The 27,794-nt window shown below is 40.2% G+C and overlaps 1 protein-coding gene across 3 annotated transcripts in view; it reads right to left on the bottom strand.

Moving 5' to 3' along the window:
* The window catches only part of FOXN1 (forkhead box N1), a 530,094-nt gene that overhangs the window by 287,203 nt on the left and 215,097 nt on the right, over nt 1-27,794 (bottom strand). Inside the window, exon 1 of one of the 3 annotated variants that reach the window (XM_086955165.1) lies at nt 12,439-12,596. The exons of the other annotated variants lie outside the window; for them this stretch is intronic. The gene's annotated coding sequence lies outside the window, so the exon portion shown is untranslated. Of the gene's footprint in view, nt 1-12,438; nt 12,597-27,794 lie in introns of those variants that run through there. 3 annotated transcript variants of the gene reach the window in all.

Raw genomic sequence — 27,794 nt, forward strand, 5'->3', positions numbered from 1 at the left:
CTCAAGGGAGGGGTGTTTCCGTTTACCAGCTAGCAAAGTGTTAAAATTCAGGGCAGCCCTCCAAGTATGTTTGAATGCATCTAAGGTTACACTGCATCAGTTGCAACAATTAGTGGGAAAGTTGAACTTTGCCTTGAGGGTGATCCCAATGGCTCGCCCTTTTTCCCGCTCAATTGCCCAAGCGATGGTTGGCCTAAAGGAGGGTCATCATCGCACGAGGTTATCGGCTGAGGTCCGCCAGGACATGCGGATTTGGTTAGCATTTTTGGCGGACTTCAATGGCCGAGTCGTCTGGAACAAGCCAGCCGTGTCCTCAGAAGAGCTTGGGCTATGGACAGATTCAGCAGGAAGCATAGGCTTTGGCGCCATCTTCGGCACAAAGTGGTCTGCTCAAAGGTGGCCCCTATGGTGGCACGAGAAGGGGCTAACGAGTAATATTGCTTTCCTTGAACTATTTCCCATTCTGGTGGCCCTGAGAACCTGGCCAGAAGGGTTCAGAGATCATTCTGTCGTGTTCTGGTCCGACAATATGACCGTGGTAGAATGCATCAATAGTCAGGCAGCCCATTGTAAATTGATTTTGAGGCTGCTCAAAGAAATTGTCCTACTGTGTATGCAACTGAACGTGGTATTCAGAGCAAAACATGTCCCAGGGGTGATGAATCAGGCTGCTGATGCACTGTCTCGTTTTCACATGCAGGCTTTCTCGGGTTTCCTTCCTTCAGCGGACCCGGAGCCGGCACCCTTCCCCGAAGCTCTCTGGTCTCTCGGTGCCCCGAACTTCGTCACCTCGTGGGAGAGAGTCTAGCACCCAGGACAAGGAAGGCATATGAAGGGGCGTTCCAGGCCTATTTAGCCTTTTTGGGGGCAGAGAGAGGGGGACTTTGGGGTCAGGAAGAGTGGGTAGTACTTTTTCTGATGTCCTTACGTAGGGCTGGGAAATCGGTGGCTACGGCCCAAAGGCATCGTGCCGCCATTTCTTTTGTCGCCAGGGCCCATGGCATCCTGGACCCAACAGCGTCTTTTACAGTACAGAAAGCGCTGCGTGGGTGGCAACGCCTAGAGGGTCGCAGAGTAGACGTAAGACGACCGATAGGTTTAGACAGGTTGTCCCAGTTACTGGCCACACTCCCTAACACATGCTCGTCCCCTTTCGAGACCTGTTTGTTCCGGACTGCATTTACGCTGGCATTTCACGGGGCTATGAGAGTTAGTGAGCTAGTTGCAAGGAACAAACAGGATGTGACGGGGGGCTTGTGCAGGGAATATGTTCAGATCAGGGGTGATGCGATGATTGTCTCCTTTCTCAGGTCCAAGACTGACCAAGATGGGAGAGGGGACTGCACGATCATTCGCAGGAACCCCGAGTCATCCATGTGTCCGGTACAGTGCTTAGAAGATTACCTAGCACGAAGGGTGGCATCATGGGGGGGGACATTGTTGAGGCATGCAGACGCCACTCCGCTGACGAGGTTTCAGTTTCAGCGGGTGCTTGCAATGGCCATTGCCGCAGCGGGCTTGGACCCGGGCGAATTTGGGACCCATTCCTTTCGAATAGGGGCTGCCACTGAAGCTACAGCCAGGGGTCTTAATGTAGAACAAGTGAAACGTGTGGGGCGCTGGTCCTCCAACTGTTATAAGAGGTACGTGCGATTGCACATGTTGTGAAGCTGTAATCATGTACTCCCGCTTCTTGTCTTTTGTTTGTTTTCAGTTGCGCAAGCCTACGCGGCAGGGCGGACTGTGCAGTCGACCCAACACCAGGCCAGCGGTCGCACGTCACCGGCTGTGAGGAAGGAGGTGTGGGTCGTGGGCCACTCATACGTGAGACGGGCCGCAGACGTATTCAAAGCAGGTGACATGATTCACGTACCTGGGGAATACGGGTACAGAGTGTCCTTCTACGGAAGGGGCGGTCTCTGTATTGACCAGTTTCAGGAATTTTTTGAGGGTTTGTTAGAGCGGATGAGGTCACCGCCGTCCATAGTCATAGTGCATTTGGGGGGCAATGATTTGGTCACCACCGGTAGACGACTTCTCCTGGAGGCTATGCTTTCCACGGTAAGTTGGTTAGCGAGGAGAGTTCCGGGGTGCATAATTGCGTGGTCTCATATGATCCCACGGAAAGTGTGGCGGGGGGCTATCTCGATCCCTGCTTTGAATCATTCTGTTAGAAAATTGAATAACAAAGTGAGTAGGTTGTTCCGTTCCAAGACATTGCATTCGATCTCGCATAGTTGTATTAATGATGACAGTATGTATCTGGGGGATGGTGTGCATTTGTCGAGGGTGGGGAATGAGTTACTCATAGGTGACTTCCTAGCTTGGTTAAAATCGTTAAAACATGACCTTTAGGTAGGAGTTTTGTGGGGGGTCCGGATAGCCGGTCAACTATCCGGACCTGTGGCGGTAAGGTCATGATCGGTGAGCACTAATTGGTAGATCCCTATGAGTGGGCGTCACCCAACACGGATGGGAGCGCTCGGGAGAGGTGGCCATTGGCCCCTCAATGGGGAGGCGGTCCCGTCTAAGGGCGGGTCGCCGGAAGTAAAGGAAAGGCGGTCAAGGCCCCTTCCTTTGTAGGAGGGGTTACAGCCCCCTCCTGGGGGAATTTCCCGGGGCCAGTGTCATCTGCGACGGCAGATGCGGTAAGTTGTGTGGGGTGGGGGGAGGTCCACGATACCTTCTAGATACCACACACAAGTCTTCGAACGACCTTTAAATGGCGTCGAGTCTTAAGTGCCCCCGTCAAGTCAAGGGAAATTGTTAGTAGTTGCACTTGAGGTAAGCCTCTGTGCTGTCGCCCCTCCCAAGTGGGAGGGGTAAGTCTGGTTAGGGATCTTGACACCGGTTATGACCTTGCCGTTGGCCCTTAAACGTTAGGATGTACAATTTCAGTGTTTCTAGAGAATGTTTTTGTAGGATGCTAGTTCGGCTAGGAGAACCTCTGTATTAGAGAATATGTTAAGGTTAGCCAAATATCGCAATGTGATAATGAAATTGTACATAACATGAAACGTTTAATGTTTTAATTTTTTGTTTTAATAAATACGGCCGGGAGGGTCACTCCCTCCCACATCCAAAAACTTTAAGAACTGTTTCCGGTTTCCCTCCTTTTGGGGATTGTGTTGAGAGGGGGTGGCGGGTATCTCAGCCATATGGAAAGGGGCGACCACTCGGTCCCCCCGAACGTATGGCGGAGTGCCTCGATCCCCCCGGGAAGCCATTTTTGGGCGGGAGGCGCGTCTCGGCTGGTATGCCCGAAGCGGCGTAGCCGGGGCGCGCCTTTTCCCGCCCTAGAGTGGGCTGGCCTAGACACCGACGTAGCCAGCCCCCGCCCTAGGGGCAGGCAGGGGCGGGTTCTCGCCCGCCCTGAAGACGGATAAAAAGAGACGCAAGACCAGAAGACGTCCTCTTGTTCTTGTGCTCCGAAGCTGCACCTCCTCGCTACCCGTGAGCTCGGGACAGAACGAAGAGCCAATTTTGACCCACCCACCAGCCCCTGAGGACAGCAAGTCGTTGTGCAATAAAGTGAATTTTTATGAGTATGTTTTACGTTTCGTTTACAGGCTGTGAAAGTATCAGTTTGTTGTTGATCATAATAAAGTATGGTGAATGTCGTGTAAGTTGTTACGATTAAAATGATTTGATGTAGTGTTGCATTTTAAGCATGTTCTTTCGGTCGTAGCAACCAATGTTTTCTCAGGTTTGAGTAAGAATTGTCGTATTTATTTTTGGTAGGCGGTAAGGTCATGATCGGTGAGCACTAATTGGTAGATCCCTATGAGTGGGCGTCACCCAACACGGATGGGAGCGCTCGGGAGAGGTGGCCATTGGCCCCTCAATGGGGAGGCGGTCCCGTCTAAGGGCGGGTCGCCGGAAGTAAAGGAAAGGCGGTCAAGGCCCCTTCCTTTGTAGGAGGGGTTACAGCCCCCTCCTGGGGGAATTTCCCGGGGCCAGTGTCATCTGCGACGGCAGATGCGGTAAGTTGTGTGGGGTGGGGGGAGGTCCACGATACCTTCTAGATACCACACACAAGTCTTCGAACGACCTTTAAATGGCGTCGAGTCTTAAGTGCCCCCGTCAAGTCAAGGGAAATTGTTAGTAGTTGCACTTGAGGTAAGCCTCTGTGCTGTCGCCCCTCCCAAGTGGGAGGGGTAAGTCTGGTTAGGGATCTTGACACCGGTTATGACCTTGCCGTTGGCCCTTAAACGTTAGGATGTACAATTTCAGTGTTTCTAGAGAATGTTTTTGTAGGATGCTAGTTCGGCTAGGAGAACCTCTGTATTAGAGAATATGTTAAGGTTAGCCAAATATCGCAATGTGATAATGAAATTGTACATAACATGAAACGTTTAATGTTTTAATTTTTTGTTTTAATAAATACGGCCGGGAGGGTCACTCCCTCCCACATCCAAAAACTTTAAGAACTGTTTCCGGTTTCCCTCCTTTTGGGGATTGTGTTGAGAGGGGGTGGCGGGTATCTCAGCCATAAAGCCCACAACCTTCAAACACAAGAGATACATGAACCAATCCTTCTTTGAAAGCGTCAAAAGAACATGGAACTCTCTTCTGCCGAGTCTCTGTTTGATCACATCATATTATCACCTTAAAAAAATACCTTAAAGCTCTTCTATTCGAGCGACACTTGGCCTAACCCGCTCCTAACTCCTCATGCTGTTGCCAAAGGGCAAACCAAACTCAACCAGCACAAATGATTGATGATCATTTTGTGGTACTGTACCACCTGCTTGTCATTGCTATGTTTTACAATGAATATGTATGAAGCTCTCTACATATTAGGAGGGCCAACCTGGTGTTCTCTCTACCTTTAATGTACATTTCATATTTTTTATTTGCTTTTGATATGTTCTGCTTATTTATATAGCACTCTGATGCTTACGGGCCATGTCCGCGCTATATAAAATCACAAAAATAAATAAATGAATAACGCTGTGAAAAAAACATGATCTGTCTAAAATCCTAAAATAAGACACTGTTCACCTCTTTCTTAACCAAAGCGCAACTTTTACCTGTTAATTGGATTATTAGGAAAATTTCATAACGCGCAGTGTGTGTAGTGGTGACCATTCAAATAGTACCACACTGAGCCCTTTAGCCACTAATGAAAAGGACGTTCCATGCTGTAAAGCCCTCCTTGTTCTGAAAAGGAGCAAACAATTTTTTTGCCTGAATTAGAGTTCTAAGCATAGTCTGTTTTCTAAACACTCTAGAAAAAAAAAACGAAATATAAGAAAATTAAGGCACTGTGCATTGTGAGGAAGATCATTCACATTCTAATTGCACTTATGTAATATATACACATTGAAGCCTAAAGTACTCAAAATGCTAAACATAGTCAGTGTTCTAAACATCCTGTGTTTTACATTTACTATTATTAGTGTAGACATTAGTTTGTAAACTTACCCAATGCTGCAGCAATTATTTTAGATGCAGTCACGGTTCAAGTTGGAAGGTGCACTAATCATACCATGTGATATAATAAGACCCAGTTTTATAAAAAAAATACTGTGCATGGTAATCATACTGTATTCAATCACACTCTCAACTCTAATCATTTTCTACCTTCTAATTATAACCAAACTCAGGGGCCTGATTTAGGTCTAGGTGGACAGGTTATTCTGTCACAATTGCGGAGGTTATGCCGTCCACCGAAATATGAATCCCATTATATCCTATGGGATTTACATTTCGGTGTACGAGATATCCATCACGTTGTGAAGGAGTAACCTGTTCGCCTAGATCTAAATCAGGACCCCAGTGTTTTATTCATACTTTTTGCTTCCACTCATCCTTCAGTAACCTACTTGTGGTTTTTGTGAACACTGACCTAATTTCTTTGAGTGTAAGTGCCTGCTATTAGTACTACATTTCTAGCAAGCATTGGCCATGCATCACAACATCCTTTACAATGCATTCTTTTACATAACATGCCATTACAATGCATTTTCAGAAACTACCTTTACAACGCATTCCATTACATCGCATTATATCTTTACAACGCATACTATTACAATACATACCATTACATTTCATTTAAGGTAAGTGTTGGATAGTATAGGGGTAATAATTACTATTCTAACTCCAGTGAGTGCAACAGTCTGGTAAGTGTTGGTTAGTGTAAGGGTACTATGCGGTGTAATGGTATGCGCTGTAATAACTTGCTATGTAATGCCTGCATTGTAGTGACATGCATTTTAATGACATGCGTTATAGTGACAAGCAATGTAATGGCTGCATGGTAAGGACATGTTATGTAAAGGATGTTGCGATGTAATGACTGCAATGTTAAGGTAGTGAGATATAATGACTGCGTTGTAAAGGTTGTTTCCCATTTCCTACTAGGGTTTGGTGGAAGAAATAATCAACACCAAAGACATTCCCTACAAATGTGTTCAGACATTTCATGTAACAAAACACCTATCTTTAGGCTTTAATACAGAGAAATAACAATATCAATCTCCCATGCCTACTGCTTTTACTGTAACTTTTTATTAAAAACAATTAGGTCTATAACCTTTTCAGTGGCTTGCCATCATAACCAACTCAGACCTACTGTGTTGAGTCACGAGGCACCCATCAGCTATACAGTAATAAAATTACACAAATATGTACGAAATACAGTTGTCAAAACATTATAAAATACCTACTAATAGAGCTTAATAAGAATTACTGAAGTGCAAATTATCTATCCCCGTAGTTTGCTCATGTGAGTTACCAGCACCAAAACTCTTTCTGATTACAGTAATCAAGATTTCATTTAACAAAATGCCTGCCTACAGGCTTTAGGTCAGTGTAATACCTATCCACCCTTATATGGCTATTGTCTTTTATGCAACTGATTTTCACCTTACGTAGTGCCTTTCATAACTTTTCATTATAAAGAGATCACACATAAGGAATTTAACATTTTTCCCAGTGACCCACTAAGGTCGCTAGCCTTTCCCAATAAATTGACAATATATACAACTCAGGCCTACTGAAGTTTGCATAAGCAGGCAACCATAGGGCCTATATTTATAAAATTCCAAATAAGTACAAATTTACAGTTGACAAAGCAATATACAGCCCATCTCAATAGGGCCTATTAAGACTCATCACAGTGAACTTTTACTCCCAGGGTTTGTCAGTATGGGCGACCAAAACCAAAACCAAAACCCTCAGCTACTATTGTAATACAAGTAACAAAATACGCTTCTACGGTCTGTAACATAGAAATGTGATAACAATTCAATGTTAAAGGCCCCAATGGCTTTACAATATGCTTTTTAATGTAAACATGTCAGATCTAGTGCCTTTTAATAACTTTTCATAATAAACAGAAAGGAACTATAGAATCGGGCATAATTGCTCAAGGCTTGACTGGTGTGCAGGGAAATGCTATCATTGGCTTGTCACCATTACCAACTCAAGTTCATTGTCCTGAGTGTAAGCATTCTACATGGGAATAATCCAGCAAACAGTCATAAAATAAAAATTATACAAAATTACAGATTGGCAAAACAATACACTATCGCTCCTAAAATAGATGATTTTAGTTGCACATCTTTTATCTCCACAGTAAATGCGGGTGGATCACCAACACCAAATCCCTTGATTACTACAGAAACCTGTAAAATTCCATGTAAGAAAATGTCTGCCTAAAGGCTTTAGCACTTTGTAATAATGATCCAACCGGTAAATCCTATCATCTTTAAAGCATGCTTTTTACAATAAGTGTGTCAGACATATTGGCTTTGTCATACCGTTTAATAAGAAACAGATCAAACATATGAAATCTGACCCCAATCCCCAGGAATCGGATAGTTGTGGCAGGCCCATAGGTCTTACCCTCCACCAGGTGCATTCCACAGATCCACAACAGCTCCCTGAAGGACTGTAAAGCCCTCGAACACTCCACCTTACTGGGAGGGCCCAAAAGCAAGAAGTCATCCAAGTAGTGCAACTTCCATTTGTGTCCCGACCTCGGTCTAAAAATCCATTCCAGAAGTGTGCTGAGCTTTTCAAATTATGCACAGAAGACTGAGCAACACATGGGCATGCATTTTTCAAAATAAAATGAGCCCTTAAACTGAAAACTGACTAGGATCAAATCATCCGGGTGCACAGGAAGAAACATGGAAGCAGATTCAATGTCCGACTTTGCTAGAAGCATCCCAGGCCCCAGCAGCATCCTGACTGCCTCATCAAGGGAGGGGTACTTGACTGAGCATAAGGCTTCATTATTAGCTTCATTCACAGACTGATCCTTGGGTGCAGAAAGGTTGTGTATCAACCTGTACTTCACTACTTTTTCTTAGGGATTACCCCCAGGGGGAGCATACAACATTTTCAAGTGGGTCAGCCAAAAATGGACCAGCCACACTCCCCAGATTGTTTTCTTTTGGAACAATAGCCCTGGCAACGCTATGAATGGACCTGAGTGACTGTTGATTCTTTCAGTATGAGAACCCTACACACACCAGCTGCTGGGATCCTAAACCCCTTCTTAAAACCTTCATACAGAGCCTTTGCTGTCGTGGAGTTATTATATACATTAGATAATGCCTCCATTGCCTGACAATTAACCGGAGAAGGAGCCTTGAATTGAAGGGAGTTTCTATTTTTTTGCGTTTCTGTCCTTAGACTTTTTGAAACATTTTGTCTCCGGATGGGATGACAAGCCACAGAACGAACAGCTATGTTTGATTGTACATGTCCCCAGGGGATCTGGTACAGGATCTGTTATTGAAATCCCAACAAGAGTCCCCACTCCAGGCTGCAGCTTGCACCTGTGCCCACCTGAATGGGCTGACTAGGGATAGCGTCAAGGCGCTGGGGCTACATAAAACTTAACCAGGGTTTCAAGTCTATCTGATCCCATGCCAGCATAGGCTAGGTGCCTTAATCCTATGAAGTTCTTTATCGTTGTCCCTCCGGGCCATTCCACCAAACTCATCATGCGCACATCCTATTCTATTATGGCAGCATGCCAGTTGTGCTCCCATGGTCTGAAAGCGCTCCACTATGATAGATTTGGAAATAGTGAATAATTTTACCCAATTCAATAACGTACCCTCTGCCTTTTTTTTTTTAAGGCCAATGACTGAAATTCCTCGAATTGGATCACTCTGTGCACCACTTGCCTTCTTCCCTTTTGGGCCTATCCACAATCACCTCACAAATGTCAACATAACTCCCCTTCCAAATTTTTTTTTATACCCAAGGGCACATGCCTGCCCAACTGTTCATGTTCATAACGTACATCCCCCAGTCTAATGCTCTGCAATATTGCCTCCGTACCAGTTACAGCTGCTCACTGAGAAGGAGCTGGAGACCCCGCCGCAGATTCCCTCAGAAAAAAAATCACACCTGAGGTAAACCTGGGCACACACCAAATTCCAACAAAACTGTCACAGCCTTCCGGCCCTAATGGATCAGGCTAGTATTTGGCAGCTGTTCTGCCCTTAGAAACAATGTAATAAGTGACCCCTCCCCCCCCATGTCACTTCACCTCCACAGCCCTAGTACGCCAACGGAGCTGCCACTGACTGTAAGGGCAGGACAGAGTGCACCTAGGGTGCCTCCCTGAGGCACCAGCTGGGGGCTGTGGGAAAGAGTCTTCAGCGGAGCGTGCCGTGCCTGCAAAGCAATACCAGGGATAGCAGAGAGACACAAAAAGAAAATAAACAACATACTGGTGGGGGTCCGGAAGGGCAGAATTCTGCAGCTGGTGTCCTTCCTGTGAGGCGATGAGCAGGAAAAAGACACCCGCTCACTGTTTTACGGCATCTTCTATGAGAATGGCCATCGCTGCGACTCCAATGACCCGAGAAGCATTCAACGGCTACCAAGGTTGCGCTTTGGATAGCTATTCCGTCCATGACCCCACCCTAGGGCTGTGGTGGCTCGTGCCACGCCTCTGGGGTTGGGAAACAGCTTGCTACCATATGGACTGCTCCCCAGAGTTGGGGGAGCCTCTGTGATATTCACGGTTTGACACACTGGGTGACCAGTAATAATCCACATTTAACAAATGCTTTTCCCAATAAATATGCCAGTCCTTGTGACTTTATCATAACATTTTATATATTTTTTACTAGTATTTTTATTTAAAAAATTGAGTATACACGAATGCTCCTGATCTGCAAAAACAACAAGATGCGTATCTTATTTATAAAATGTGGAGCACTCAATACTGCTTTTAAATCTCAGCCTGCAAGCTAGGGCACCTCTTGGTCCTCCCATTCATAGATCTCAAAGCTAGGCACTTGACTTCAGGGCGCTTTGCCACCTGGTGGTTCCACAATTCTTGCACTCATTGCACCCCACGTAATTAAGTCCTCATCCACCTTCTCATCTCTCCTAGTGAAACAGAATAATATTTCAGAATAAACAGACAGGGTCTATATTAATTTGTCACCATAACCAACCCAGTCCTGCTGTATCGAGTATAAATGTTGCCAAAAACCTAAAAGTGTAATACAATCAGTCTTTTTAATGGAAGCACAGAAATGCAGAACAATCAAATTCGGTACTCATGGGAGGCTTAATATGATTGGTGCCTAACCCCCTCTTCCACTAGGACTCTGAAAGCTTTTTTTGTTGATCACATAAGGCAATGTGACAGTTGCAGTGTCCAGTCAGAATAAAAATCTATGTAGGTTACTATAGCCCTGGACTCTCAAACACAATACAAGACTCTGAAGTCTTAAATTAATGACTTCCCTCTTCCCATCTGTGCTGCTGCCAGAGAATAATAATCACAGTAAATTATCTAGTTATATAAGACTCTTCAGTAGCATTACTTTGGCATGTGTGTGCCACTGAGAGTTCAAGCTCAGACATATTGCAGCTGGATAAATAAACACAATGTTCACAGCTGTATGGACAGCAAACATTTTTTTATGGAAGTACATAATTTCTGCCCAATCAAAGCATGCACTTCAGCAGGCCGCAGCCGCTGCAGTTAATTGCGGTGTGGCCAGGGGGGCGGGGGGGGGGTGATGGGGGGGGGGGGGGAATATCAAGAGACGACCACAAGGGAAAATTAAATGAATAATTAATTTCCTCTCGTGGTCGTCTCTCAAAATCCCCCCAGCCGGCCTCACCACCCTACCGCTCTTACCTGCAGCGGCCGTGACTGACTTCAGCGTACTAACAGGAGGTCGAAGCTAAAACCCCTCTCCTGCTAATACTTGTAAAAGCTTTTTTTATGTTAATCACAATATGTCTTTCGACCACTGTTCTGTCAAAACAGACCTAAAAACTGGTCTTAGAATCGCAGGAGGTGCTTTGTGCAGAAGAAATTGAACCTAATATTTGCATTAAATGTGAAAGGTTAAAGTTAAATATTTATTTTGTTAGTTTCCATATCCCTGCAACAACAGTGTGAATGCTTATGCGGAGCATTGCCAGGATTTCTGTATTTGGAAATTAATTGATAGTAGTGGATTTAGGCTGCAGCTGCACTGTGCTAACATTTTACATTAATGTGATTGTTATGCTTAGGTGTTTACTCTTAATGTGATTATTATGCTTTGATGTTTACATTTTGACAGATGTGTGTGAATGCATGGTGTGCTTGTAATAAGGGAATATGTCTGATGCCATTGTGAAATGTTGGCATGGTTTGACCTAAACCTTGTTTGTATGTATAGTTGCCAGTGTTCTAAAAAATAAAACACACATGTCTTTCAGCAGCTCACTCAAAAAATATTTTTGGCTTAAAATATATAATATCCGAAATTTGAAAAAAATACATGAAAGAAACAGTTAAATAAAACTTGGTAGTGGATCTCTCAAACAATAAATTAACAGAAATGGAGAAATTGGTAATCTGTCTGGAAACCCATTAAGCTTTTGTGAAAACACAGATTATTAGTTTTGGCTAGAAATTGGATAGCTGAACAAGCACCTAATGTGAATGAATGGTGGTGCTTGGTTAAAGAGATACATCATATGGAGCTATCGTTAGCCAGGAAAAGAGGAGTGAAAGCAATGATTAAAGTAAAGAGAATATGGGGAGACATGTTTTATATACCCGACATTAACTAACTTGATTTGAAGTTGTGTTTAACTCAAAATCGGATAAGATTGTATTTACTTGTGTAAACCCCCTTTATTTTTCTTTTTTCTGTCTGAGAATTGATTATCATTTACCAGCTATGGTAAACTGCTTTTTGTAATAATCTTTAAAGATATTGGAAATTATGTACAACAAAATTATGATTGTTCTGTTTAATCCTGCCTGTGATATCCATTAATAAAAAGGATTTAAAAAAAAAAAAAAAGAAAACACAGATTATTAACATACAAATGTGTCAGAAAGCTAAAACTTGCTACACCAAAATCAAGATATAGAATTGCACGGTGAAAGATGTAATTAAAAAGTAGACCAAACTCCAGATCTCAAATCTATATAAATGATCAACTAACCTGAGTCAAACTGATGTTCCAAGAGTGTGAAACCGATACCAATGGATACAGTATATTAGGTAATCTCAAAGAAAAATCTATATTTTGCTCCATCCAATTATCAGGGAATATGTTTGACATTCATAGTTGGCAGTATCAGACACTGAGATGTTAAAGAACTGTAAAAACAAAGGAGAGAAAGAAAATGTTTCAAAAAAAGAAAGAGTGACAATTAAGAATCTGCAGAATAATGAGAAAATAATTGGGCCAGTTATTAAGGCAGAAATACTGCAGTACTTGAAAGAGAAATTATATTAAAGAAGCAAATCGACACTTTTGAGAAGCTAATAAACAACCCCATGGATAAGATAAAAGCGAAATTTGAAAAACACCTAGAAGAATGGCATATCAAGCAATTAATCAATGAAGAAGAATATGATATTTAAAAAACAGACAGCCCAACTATCCCTACAATATTCATTTTACACTAAATTAGTAAAAGCTGGATTGATCCACCTGGCAGGCCAATAGTGTTGGCATGTGACTCTTTGTTTGAAAAAACATGTACTTATGTAGACAACTATCTGGCACCAATAGTTAAAAGCTTAAGCTGATATATGAGACACTGGTGATCTATGAATTTTGTCAAACACAAAATACCTGAAAGAATATCTTCTAGCAACGATCAATGTTCTGTCATTGAATACATCACTTAGATATGATGTGGGCTTAACAGCCTGTGAATACATTTTGAAACGGCAGAATGTGGGTAAACTAGAACATTTAAGAATGTTGCTAAAATAATTGACATGTCAAAATTCTTTATTTGGTCAAATAAATGACTACAAAAGCAGATAAAAAATATACATACAACAGACAGAAATTAGTCATCAATACCAAATTAAAAATTAAAGCATTAGAGACCATTACTAGAAAGGTGTCTCCCAAAAAAGACCACAGCATACAAATACAGGGAAACTTTGGTAAGTTATCAGAAAATCTCAAATTGCAGCAAAAACTATTTCTGTACCATTAAAAAAGAAAGCTCATTTGTTCAAAGAGTGAACCTCAGTCATGATCGATTAGAATACATCTTCCTTAATTTCAGACCAAAGAAAATAAAGTTTTAAACCGCATTACAAAAAGCAGGTTAGTTTAGGCGCTGACTATACTGCAACCCTTCCTTATATGTTCTAAAATACATGCTCCATAAAAAACAATATAAATAGTGGGCTCTAAAAGTGCAATATAGTGTGCACAAAGGCAGACAGTGTGAGGTAGATTGATCGAAATGCCATGGGAAACGCTGGTGTGATTTAAACCAAGATCTTGTTTGAGAAAAGGCCACTAAGCAATGTACTGTACATAGTCTTAAGCGTGAAAGGTAAAATCTTAACTCTGGGATCTCTATCCAACTAAGATATGGCTCAATTTCCAAGATAATGGAGAGTTAGACATATCGAGAGATGGTGACCATATTTAAAGATAATGCAATTCTCTATCTCTCTGTGTGCAAAAAACAATATTCTTAGTATTGCTTTTTATCACAGATGTTGGTATTTGCAGGGGCATCAATAAATGTACTTAACCCGAGGCATTTAAGAGAGTTGGGACATATGCCATCCATGGTATAGCTACTCCATTATTCAATCTAAGATGCTAAAATGAATGAAATGTCTAAAAGAAAAACATTTTCTTGTTTAATGATCTATATAGATAAAGGTTCTGTATTGCCACGGGCATTTTATTTTTTCCCAGATACGCAACTCTCATTGGTGGGAAAAGGAAATAGCTTGGTTAAAAAGGCATGACCATCATTTACAGGCAGGAATTCTCTAGACTAGGGGTTCCCAACCATTTTCGAACTAAAACCGACCTTCTAGAACGTTAAACGTTCGTGACCCACCAACCTTTAATGGACTTGACCAGGGGCAAGTTTGAATGTAACTAAAGCACCGTGTGGTATCACATTGTCATTTACAGACAGCACATTGAAATAAGCACTAACTTTGTACAGGCATACAGTTTTGCCGCTCAAAATATATAGCATACAAATGATAATGTGTACCAATCAGGTTTCTGTGATTAGTTTGCATTTGTGGATCAACAAGTAAAGTGTCTTGAATTTCAAAACAGTGCATAATGTTTGCTTTCCTAAGTGCTGAATATACACAGTTCATTTATATTTTGTTGTGTGCAGAAAAAAATACCATCTGAGGGGGTTTCCTTTCACTTTCCCTGTACTCCAGCTAGATCAGTGCATAATTCAGTTTAACAATTCCTCTCACTTTTCAGTCAGAGAGAGAAAAGAAATCAGCAATCCCCTGCTAAAAGAATATGCAGTAATTGGCCAGAACACTACCTTACATTTGACCTGTTTGAAGCACCAGGCAAATGTGAGAAATGAAACACATAATTTAAAGGCGTCTTTATTTATTTTTTGGGCTTTCCTGAGCCATCAAAAAGTTGACTTTTGTCCCACAGTTTGTGATACATTGTTCTGGAAAAAATAATTAGATGATCTTTTTATTGTTTGGAATGGATTGCTACAAGAGTTGGAACAATATTTACAAAACATGAACAATATTGACTATGGATTGAAGTTCAACAATATGACAAACAAACAAATGTTGGGGGGGGATATGAGCACCTACATAATTGAGGACAGAATGGAAACTACATTATTTAGAAAGAAAACCTCCACAAATAGAGTCTTGAATGGTACATGTTTTCATCCAAAAGCTCAACTGAAAAGTATCCCATATGGTGAATTCCATAGGATGAAATGAAATTGTTCGAATGAAAAGAATCTCCAAGAGAAATGTGAGGAGATCAAATGAAGGGAATATCGAATAATATCTTTTTTCAAATGGCCTAGAAAGATCAAAAACAAATGAAGAATGGAAGATCTCATTACAAGAAAGAAAAGGCCTAATGAGATAAGATTAATATTGATTTTTTCATCAGGGCACATGAAATATATGATTCTGAGGCTTTCTTCACATAGTTATGGATTTGCCACATTTGTCACATAATCCATTATCTGCTGCATAGTCTGCAGATTTTAATTAAAAAAAATAGTTTTTAGATCAAAGGGATCAAAAGTTACTAGCAACGTGGTGACATATTTTCACGTGCAGTGGAAGACCCTTCACAGTAGTTAACTGGTCCTCTTTCAGTTGTTTGTGTTAAACTGTTACTAATGAAGTGAAACACTTGGCCAGACAAAATTACCATGTGGTATGCGCTGTAATAACTTGCTATGTAATGCCTGCATTGTAGTGACATGCATTTTAATGACATGCGTTATAGTGACAAGCAATGTAATGGCTGCATGGTAAGGACATGTTATGTAAAGGATGTTGCGATGTAATGACTGCAATGTTAAGGTAGTGAGATATAATGACTGCGTTGTAAAGGTTGTTTCCCATTTCCTACTAGGGTTTGGTGGAAGAAATAATCAACACCAAAGACATTCCCTACAAATGTGTTCAGACATTTCATGTAACAAAACACCTATCTTTAGGCTTTAATACAGAGAAATAACAATATCAATCTCCCATGCCTACTGCTTTTACTGTAACTTTTTATTAAAAACAATTAGGTCTATAACCTTTTCAGTGGCTTGCCATCATAACCAACTCAGACCTACTGTGTTGAGTCACGAGGCACCCATCAGCTATACAGTAATAAAATTACACAAATATGTACGAAATACAGTTGTCAAAACATTATAAAATACCTACTAATAGAGCTTAATAAGAATTACTGAAGTGCAAATTATCTATCCCCGTAGTTTGCTCATGTGAGTTACCAGCACCAAAACTCTTTCTGATTACAGTAATCAAGATTTCATTTAACAAAATGCCTGCCTACAGGCTTTAGGTCAGTGTAATACCTATCCACCCTTATATGGCTATTGTCTTTTATGCAACTGATTTTCACCTTACGTAGTGCCTTTCATAACTTTTCATTATAAAGAGATCACACATAAGGAATTTAACATTTTTCCCAGTGACCCACTAAGGTCGCTAGCCTTTCCCAATAAATTCACAATATATACAACTCAGGCCTACTGAAGTTTGCATAAGCAGGCAACCATAGGGCCTATATTTATAAAATTCCAAATAAGTACAAATTTACAGTTGACAAAGCAATATACAGCCCATCTCAATAGGGCCTATTAAGACTCATCACAGTGAACTTTTACTCCCAGGGTTTGTCAGTATGGGCGACCAAAACCAAAACCAAAACCCTCAGCTACTATTGCAATACAAGTAACAAAATACGCTTCTACGGTCTGTAACATAGAAATGTGATAACAATTCAATGTTAAAGGCCCCAATGGCTTTACAATATGCTTTTTAATGTAAACATGTCAGATCTAGTGCCTTTTAATAACTTTTCATAATAAACAGAAAGGAACTATAGAATCGGGCATAATTGCTCAAGGCTTGACTGGTGTGCAGGGAAATGCTATCATTGGCTTGTCACCATTACCAACTCAAGTTCATTGTCCTGAGTGTAAGCATTCTACATGGGAATAATCCAGCAAACAGTCATAAAATAAAAATTATACAAAATTACAGATTGGCAAAACAATACACTATCGCTCCTAAAATAGATGATTTTAGTTGCACATCTTTTATCTCCACAGTAAATGCGGGTGGATCACCAACACCAAATCCCTTGATTACTACAGAAACCTGTAAAATTCCATGTAAGAAAATGTCTGCCTAAAGGCTTTAGCACTTTGTAATAATGATCCAACCGGTAAATCCTATCATCTTTAAAGCATGCTTTTTACAATAAGTGTGTCAGACATATTGGCTTTGTCATACCGTTTAATAAGAAACAGATCAAACATATGAAATCTGACCCCAATCCCCAGGAATCGGATAGTTGTGGCAGGCCCATAGGTCTTACCCTCCACCAGGTGCATTCCACAGATCCACAACAGCTCCCTGAAGGACTGTAAAGCCCTCGAACACTCCACCTTACTGGGAGGGCCCAAAAGCAAGAAGTCATCCAAGTAGTGCAACTTCCATTTGTGTCCCGACCTCGGTCTAAAAATCCATTCCAGAAGTGTGCTGAGCTTTTCAAATTATGCACAGAAGACTGAGCAACACATGGGCATGCATTTTTCAAAATAAAATGAGCCCTTAAACTGAAAACTGACTAGGATCAAATCATCCGGGTGCACAGGAAGAAACATGGAAGCAGATTCAATGTCCGACTTTGCTAGAAGCATCCCAGGCCCCAGCAGCATCCTGACTGCCTCATCAAGGGAGGGGTACTTGACTGAGCATAAGGCTTCATTATTAGCTTCATTCACAGACTGATCCTTGGGTGCAGAAAGGTTGTGTATCAACCTGTACTTCACTACTTTTTCTTAGGGATTACCCCCAGGGGGAGCATACAACATTTTCAAGTGGGTCAGCCAAAAATGGACCAGCCACACTCCCCAGATTGTTTTCTTTTGGAACAATAGCCCTGGCAACGCTATGAATGGACCTGAGTGACTGTTGATTCTTTCAGTATGAGAACCCTACACACACCAGCTGCTGGGATCCTAAACCCCTTCTTAAAACCTTCATACAGAGCCTTTGCTGTCGTGGAGTTATTATATACATTAGATAATGCCTCCATTGCCTGACAATTAACCGGAGAAGGAGCCTTGAATTGAAGGGAGTTTCTATTTTTTTGCGTTTCTGTCCTTAGACTTTTTGAAACATTTTGTCTCCGGATGGGATGACAAGCCACAGAACGAACAGCTATGTTTGATTGTACATGTCCCCAGGGGATCTGGTACAGGATCTGTTATTGAAATCCCAACAAGAGTCCCCACTCCAGGCTGCAGCTTGCACCTGTGCCCACCTGAATGGGCTGACTAGGGATGGCGTCAAGGCGCTGGGGCTACATAAAACTTAACCAGGGTTTCAAGTCTATCTGATCCCATGCCAGCATAGGCTAGGTGCCTTAATCCTATGAAGTTCTTTATCGTTGTCCCTCCGGGCCATTCCACCAAACTCATCATGCGCACATCCTATTCTATTATGGCAGCATGCCAGTTGTGCTCCCATGGTCTGAAAGCGCTCCACTATGATAGATTTGGAAATAGTGAATAATTTTACCCAATTCAATAACGTACCCTCTGCCTTTTTTTTTTTTAAGGCCAATGACTGAAATTCCTCGAATTGGATCACTCTGTGCACCACTTGCCTTCTTCCCTTTTGGGCCTATCCACAATCACCTCACAAATGTCAACATAACTCCCCTTCCAAATTTTTTTTTATACCCAAAGGCACATGCCTGCCCAACTGTTCATGTTCATAACGTACATCCCCCAGTCTAATGCTCTGCAATATTGCCTCCGTACCAGTTACAGCTGCTCACTGAGAAGGAGCTGGAGACCCCGCCGCAGATTCCCTCAGAAAAAAAATCACACCTGAGGTAAACCTGGGCACACACCAAATTCCAACAAAACTGTCACAGCCTTCCGGCCCTAATGGATCAGGCTAGTATTTGGCAGCTGTTCTGCCCTTAGAAACAATGTAATAAGTGACCCCTCCCCCCCCATGTCACTTCACCTCCACAGCCCTAGTACGCCAACGGAGCTGCCACTGACTGTAAGGGCAGGACAGAGTGCACCTAGGGTGCCTCCCTGAGGCACCAGCTGGGGGCTGTGGGAAAGAGTCTTCAGCGGAGCGTGCCGTGCCTGCAAAGCAATACCAGGGATAGCAGAGAGACACAAAAAGAAAATAAACAACATACTGGTGGGGGTCCGGAAGGGCAGAATTCTGCAGCTGGTGTCCTTCCTGTGAGGCGATGAGCAGGAAAAAGACACCCGCTCACTATTTTACGGCATCTTCTATGAGAATGGCCATCGCTGCGACTCCAATGACCCGAGAAGCATTCAACGGCTACCAAGGTTGCGCTTTGGATAGCTATTCCGTCCATGACCCCACCCTAGGGCTGTGGTGGCTCGTGCCACGCCTCTGGGGTTGGGAAACAGCTTGCTACCATATGGACTGCTCCCCAGAGTTGGGGGAGCCTCTGTGATATTCACGGTTTGACACACTGGGTGACCAGTAATAATCCACATTTAACAAATGCTTTTCCCAATAAATATGCCAGTCCTTGTGACTTTATCATAACATTTTATATATTTTTTACTAGTATTTTTATTTAAAAAATTGAGTATACACGAATGCTCCTGATCTGCAAAAACAACAAGATGCGTATCTTATTTATAAAATGTGGAGCACTCAATACTGCTTTTAAATCTCAGCCTGCAAGCTAGGGCACCTCTTGGTCCTCCCATTCATAGATCTCAAAGCTAGGCACTTGACTTCAGGGCGCTTTGCCACCTGGTGGTTCCACAATTCTTGCACTCATTGCACCCCACGTAATTAAGTCCTCATCCACCTTTTCATCTCTCCTAGTGAAACAGAATAATATTTCAGAATAAACAGACAGGGTCTATATTAATTTGTCACCATAACCAACCCAGTCCTGCTGTATCGAGTATAAATGTTGCCAAAAACTTAAAAGTGTAATACAATCAGTCTTTTTAGTGGAAGCACAGAAATGCAGAACAATCAAATTCGGTACTCATGGGAGGCTCAATATGATTGGTGCCTAACCCCCTCTTCCACTAGGACTCTGAAAGCTTTTTTTGTTGATCACATAAGGCAATGTGACAGTTGCAGTGTCCAGTCAGAATAAAAATCTATGTAGGTTACTATAGCCCTGGACTCTCAAACACAATACAAGACTCTGAAGTCTTAAATTAATGACTTCCCTCTTCCCATCTGTGCTGCTGCCAGAGAATAATAATCACAGTAAATTATCTAGTTATATAAGACTCTTCAGTAGCATTACTTTGGCATGTGTGTGCCACTGAGAGTTCAAGCTCAGACATATTGCAGCTGGATAAATAAACACAATGTTCACAGCTGTATGGACAGCAAACATTTTTTTATGGAAGTACATAATTTCTGCCCAATCAAAGCATGCACTTCAGCAGGCCGCAGCCGCTGCAGTTAATTGCGGTGTGGCCAGGGGGGCGGGGGGGGGGGGGTGATGGGGGGGGGGGGGAATATCAAGAGACGACCACAAGGGAAAATTAAATGAATAATTAATTTCCTCTCGTGGTCGTCTCTCAAAATCCCCCCAGCCGGCCTCACCACCCTACCGCTCTTACCTGCAGCGGCCGTGACTGACTTCAGCGTACTAACAGGAGGTCGAAGCTAAAACCCCTCTCCTGCTAATACTTGTAAAAGCTTTTTTTATGTTAATCACAATATGTCTTTCGACCACTGTTCTGTCAAAACAGACCTAAAAACTGGTCTTAGAATCGCAGGAGGTGCTTTGTGCAGAAGAAATTGAACCTAATATTTGCATTAAATGTGAAAGGTTAAAGTTAAATATTTATTTTGTTAGTTTCCATATCCCTGCAACAACAGTGTGAATGCTTATGCGGAGCATTGCCAGGATTTCTGTATTTGGAAATTAATTGATAGTAGTGGATTTAGGCTGCAGCTGCACTGTGCTAACATTTTACATTAATGTGATTGTTATGCTTAGGTGTTTACTCTTAATGTGATTATTATGCTTTGATGTTTACATTTTGACAGATGTGTGTGAATGCATGGTGTGCTTGTAATAAGGGAATATGTCTGATGCCATTGTGAAATGTTGGCATGGTTTGACCTAAACCTTGTTTGTATGTATAGTTGCCAGTGTTCTAAAAAATAAAACACACATGTCTTTCAGCAGCTCACTCAAAAAATATTTTTGGCTTAAAATATATAATATCCGAAATTTGAAAAAAATACATGAAAGAAACAGTTAAATAAAACTTGGTAGTGGATCTCTCAAACAATAAATTAACAGAAATGGAGAAATTGGTAATCTGTCTGGAAACCCATTAAGCTTTTGTGAAAACACAGATTATTAGTTTTGGCTAGAAATTGGATAGCTGAACAAGCACCTAATGTGAATGAATGGTGGTGCTTGGTTAAAGAGATACATCATATGGAGCTATCGTTAGCCAGGAAAAGAGGAGTGAAAGCAATGATTAAAGTAAAGAGAATATGGGGAGACATGTTTTATATACCCGACATTAACTAACTTGATTTGAAGTTGTGTTTAACTCAAAATCGGATAAGATTGTATTTACTTGTGTAAACCCCCTTTATTTTTCTTTTTTCTGTCTGAGAATTGATTATCATTTACCAGCTATGGTAAACTGCTTTTTGTAATAATCTTTAAAGATATTGGAAATTATGTACAACAAAATTATGATTGTTCTGTTTAATCCTGCCTGTGATATCCATTAATAAAAAGGATTTAAAAAAAAAAAAAAGAAAACACAGATTATTAACATACAAATGTGTCAGAAAGCTAAAACTTGCTACACCAAAATCAAGATATAGAATTGCACGGTGAAAGATGTAATTAAAAAGTAGACCAAACTCCAGATCTCAAATCTATATAAATGATCAACTAACCTGAGTCAAACTGATGTTCCAAGAGTGTGAAACCGATACCAATGGATACAGTATATTAGGTAATCTCAAAGAAAAATCTATATTTTGCTCCATCCAATTATCAGGGAATATGTTTGACATTCATAGTTGGCAGTATCAGACACTGAGATGTTAAAGAACTGTAAAAACAAAGGAGAGAAAGAAAATGTTTCAAAAAAAGAAAGAGTGACAATTAAGAATCTGCAGAATAATGAGAAAATAATTGGGCCAGTTATTAAGGCAGAAATACTGCAGTACTTGAAAGAGAAATTATATTAAAGAAGCAAATCGACACTTTTGAGAAGCTAATAAACAACCCCATGGATAAGATAAAAGCGAAATTTGAAAAACACCTAGAAGAATGGCATATCAAGCAATTAATCAATGAAGAAGAATATGATATTTAAAAAACAGACAGCCCAACTATCCCTACAATATTCATTTTACACTAAATTAGTAAAAGCTGGATTGATCCACCTGGCAGGCCAATAGTGTTGGCATGTGACTCTTTGTTTGAAAAAACATGTACTTATGTAGACAACTATCTGGCACCAATAGTTAAAAGCTTAAGCTGATATATGAGACACTGGTGATCTATGAATTTTGTCAAACACAAAATACCTGAAAGAATATCTTCTAGCAACGATCAATGTTCTGTCATTGAATACATCACTTAGATATGATGTGGGCTTAACAGCCTGTGAATACATTTTGAAACGGCAGAATGTGGGTAAACTAGAACATTTAAGAATGTTGCTAAAATAATTGGCATGTCAAAATTCTTTATTTGGTCAAATAAATGACTACAAAAGCAGATAAAAAATATACATACAACAGACAGAAATTAGTCATCAATACCAAATTAAAAATTAAAGCATTAGAGACCATTACTAGAAAGGTGTCTCCCAAAAAAGACCACAGCATACAAATACAGGGAAACTTTGGTAAGTTATCAGAAAATCTCAAATTGCAGCAAAAACTATTTCTGTACCATTAAAAAAGAAAGCTCATTTGTTCAAAGAGTGAACCTCAGTCATGATCGATTAGAATACATCTTCCTTAATTTCAGACCAAAGAAAATAAAGTTTTAAACCGCATTACAAAAAGCAGGTTAGTTTAGGCGCTGACTATACTGCAACCCTTCCTTATATGTTCTAAAATACATGCTCCATAAAAAACAATATAAATAGTGGGCTCTAAAAGTGCAATATAGTGTGCACAAAGGCAGACAGTGTGAGGTAGATTGATCGAAATGCCATGGGAAACGCTGGTGTGATTTAAACCAAGATCTTGTTTGAGAAAAGGCCACTAAGCAATGTACTGTACATAGTCTTAAGCGTGAAAGGTAAAATCTTAACTCTGGGATCTCTATCCAACTAAGATATGGCTCAATTTCCAAGATAATGGAGAGTTAGACATATCGAGAGATGGTGACCATATTTAAAGATAATGCAATTCTCTATCTCTCTGTGTGCAAAAAACAATATTCTTAGTATTGCTTTTTATCACAGATGTTGGTATTTGCAGGGGCATCAATAAATGTACTTAACCCGAGGCATTTAAGAGAGTTGGGACATATGCCATCCATGGTATAGCTACTCCATTATTCAATCTAAGATGCTAAAATGAATGAAATGTCTAAAAGAAAAACATTTTCTTGTTTAATGATCTATATAGATAAAGGTTCTGTATTGCCACGGGCATTTTATTTTTTCCCAGATACGCAACTCTCATTGGTGGGAAAAGGAAATAGCTTGGTTAAAAAGGCATGACCATCATTTACAGGCAGGAATTCTCTAGACTAGGGGTTCCCAACCATTTTCGAACTAAAACCGACCTTCTAGAACGTTAAACGTTCGTGACCCACCAACCTTTAATGGACTTGACCAGGGGCAAGTTTGAATGTAACTAAAGCACCGTGTGGTATCACATTGTCATTTACAGACAGCACATTGAAATAAGCACTAACTTTGTACAGGCATACAGTTTTGCCGCTCAAAATATATAGCATACAAATGATAATGTGTACCAATCAGGTTTCTGTGATTAGTTTGCATTTGTGGATCAACAAGTAAAGTGTCTTGAATTTCAAAACAGTGCATAATGTTTGCTTTCCTAAGTGCTGAATATACACAGTTCATTTATATTTTGTTGTGTGCAGAAAAAAATACCATCTGAGGGGGTTTCCTTTCACTTTCCCTGTACTCCAGCTAGATCAGTGCATAATTCAGTTTAACAATTCCTCTCACTTTTCAGTCAGAGAGAGAAAAGAAATCAGCAATCCCCTGCTAAAAGAATATGCAGTAATTGGCCAGAACACTACCTTACATTTGACCTGTTTGAAGCACCAGGCAAATGTGAGAAATGAAACACATAATTTAAAGGCGTCTTTATTTATTTTTTGGGCTTTCCTGAGCCATCAAAAAGTTGACTTTTGTCCCACAGTTTGTGATACATTGTTCTGGAAAAAATAATTAGATGATCTTTTTATTGTTTGGAACGGATTGCTACAAGAGTTGGAACAATATTTACAAAACATGAACAATATTGACTATGGATTGAAGTTCAACAATATGACAAACAAACAAATGTTGGGGGGGGATATGAGCACCTACATAATTGAGGACAGAATGGAAACTACATTATTTAGAAAGAAAACCTCCACAAATAGAGTCTTGAATGGTACATGTTTTCATCCAAAAGCTCAACTGAAAAGTATCCCATATGGTGAATTCCATAGGATGAAATGAAATTGTTCGAATGAAAAGAATCTCCAAGAGAAATGTGAGGAGATCAAATGAAGGGAATATCGAATAATATCTTTTTTCAAATGGCCTAGAAAGATCAAAAACAAATGAAGAATGGAAGATCTCATTACAAGAAAGAAAAGGCCTAATGAGATAAGATTAATATTGATTTTTTCATCAGGGCACATGAAATATATGATTCTGAGGCTTTCTTCACATAGTTATGGATTTGCCACATTTGTCACATAATCCATTATCTGCTGCATAGTCTGCAGATTTTAATTAAAAAAAATAGTTTTTAGATCAAAGGGATCAAAAGTTACTAGCAACGTGGTGACATATTTTCACGTGCAGTGGAAGACCCTTCACAGTAGTTAACTGGTCCTCTTTCAGTTGTTTGTGTTAAACTGTTACTAATGAAGTGAAACACTTGGCCAGACAGAATTACCATGTGTCAAAATGACGAAATAATGAAGTAATGCTATTTAAAAATGTGCCACATTGTACCTCATAATCTTTCTTTTTTTGTTGCATAATTTATTCACCCCTGCTGCATAATTTGACTCACTTCTGCCACATAATTCCAGTGGCCATGATTTTGGTGAACAAAGGAATAAGACCAGAAAGTTCTTCCAGAAACATTGGAGTTCAATAAGTGAAGATCCAGATATAAGCAATAGATTGTGCAATGCTCCCACAATTACTTCCCCAAAGCAACATTTTAGAATTATAAGGTTATCAGAAGTCACTTTGAGCACAAAACGGAACAAAATTAGCTCTAGGAATACCAAAAGGAATTTATAAAATGCAGAGAATTGAGTTTTTGCTAATTTTACCTGCTGTGCAAAGACATCAAAGATAAAAATAATGAGAGAATTGTTATTGAGAAAAACATTATCTGTGTGCCGCAGTATGTGGCATGTGTCTTAGTGTAAATGTGAACTTACATATGTGGCAAGGACTACATGTCTAATATGAATACACATTTTAAAAGATATATGAGCGGCAGAACAGAGACATCCTACTCCATTGATAAACATTACATGAAACATCATGGAAAGGGTGACAATCAATTATATATTATACTATTGATCCGGTTACAAAAAATAAGAGGGTGATGTAGAACAGGCCGTCTCAACTGAAATGCAAAGGTATAATAAGATTCAAAATGCGCACTCCATATGGCCTAAAAAATGATGGGATACTACTTGTGCATCTATAATGGATGAAGTGGATCAAAAAGAAGGATTACATTTAACAGGAGAAAACCTTGAAATAGGAAATGAAGAAAAGAATATAAATAATACAGAATCAGTACTCACTGCACAGAGAAAGGCACTGTGGGGAATACAAAAATCTGCCATAAAACAAAGAAAATGTTAAAGTTGAAAGTCCAGTTTCAGGACAATGCTATACTGGAGGAATATTCCTATTGTAATAAAAAAAATCAAAGAAAAACAAAAAATGGATTACTCAAATCAATAATCTTTATTTGGTTTAAGAAACCATAAAGGATAAAAGTTTATACTGTCCATTTATACTGTCAACGCATATATAAAAAAGTTTTAAACTACAAACTGGACCCATAATCTTCCAATGACAATCAGTATTCTCATAGTTTGTTTTAAGAAGAGAGGATACATTAATAAATAAATAACAGATACAACAATTGTGAATGTTAAAAATAAATTATAATACAAAAGCTGGTATATAATTTTCTATCATTTGGTTGATGTTAAATCAAGGCAGATGTGAATAAAGTGCAAGTGCTAGAAAGTGCTTATACATACACAAACAGTATACAATATTGAAATCATCTTGAAATATTAGCAGCAGCAGCAGTTGGTGTATTACTCACTAACCGCAAGAACCTTAGTGCACTAAGCAGTGTAAAAGAATTTGGTAAATAAATGCCTTATGTGAAACAAATTACATTGGATCATTGCTGGCAAGAGGTTTTGAATAGGGGGAAATAACAAATAACAGTGTAAACAAAGAAAGAAACGTCAAGAGGTCTGTAGAATGCAAGAACCAGACTGTATCCAACAAGAAGAAGGACTCTGGAATATCATTGACAGCCTTGAAAAATCACACAGGATATAAAAATTGTGTTGAGCAACCACCAGATCTAATGAGAACAATAAACAATGGATAATTTGAAAGCAATGAGAATGAACTAAAGACTGAACAAACAGTATGATATATTTGTTAACAGTTAGTAAAATTGAGATCAATACACTGCAATGGACTAAAGACACTACAATTCCCAGAATGCCTCCTTGAAGGTCAGATGGAGAGGATGATTTAACAAGTGGACATAGAAAAGAGACTTGATATTCATGATCAAGACCCGTGAGGTCAAAACGCATTGACCTTCTTATCCTGTCTCTAAGTTTCTAATTAAAAATATTTAATAGTAGTAGTGCCTGGAGTGTTACAACTTTTGTTTTGAACATTCCTGAGAGTTGGTGGTCTGCCTCAATGCAAGCACCCACTGGGAAGTGTGTTCCTAATGAGGAGAGGCCACTTTATTGACAGACTGACAGACACACACCCCCATCCCTCTAACATGTAAATTAAATTATGTGGTTTTAACACTAGTATTTAATTGCACTTTAGGCACTGTGTGTTATTGAAAAAAACGTAGGTTGACTAAAGAACTGATTTAGGCTTTGTTGGGCGGTGTACAGTCTGTCATAATTACCTCCTCTATTCTGAAAGACTATATTGCACCAGATTTGCAAGTTGAAAGAAACCACCATTAGAGAAGTTCCCTTCAAGGTATAAAACGTTAGGTGATGGCCATTGTCATTTTTAACTGCTCTCCATCACATTTTCAAAAGGTTTTCTTGTGCAAAAACAAACTCTCAAAATGAGAGATTCTTTTTGAAAAACATTAAAACTAACAACTCATCCACACCCTGGGAGGTTTCCCCCAGGGTATGGGGTCATTTTCTTTTTGCTCCTCACTGCCAGGTTTTTACTTGTGATGATGGATAGGAAAAAAGCACATCCCACTGTCCACCCTGAATAGGGTGGACGGAGTAATGCCTTTCAACCACTGACCCTTCTTCATCTGGCTGTCAGAAGATGTTTA

Source organism: Lissotriton vulgaris, chromosome 2_1 (assembly GCF_964263255.1).
Source record: "Lissotriton vulgaris chromosome 2_1, aLisVul1.2, whole genome shotgun sequence".
Taxonomy (NCBI): Eukaryota; Metazoa; Chordata; class Amphibia; order Caudata; family Salamandridae; genus Lissotriton; species Lissotriton vulgaris.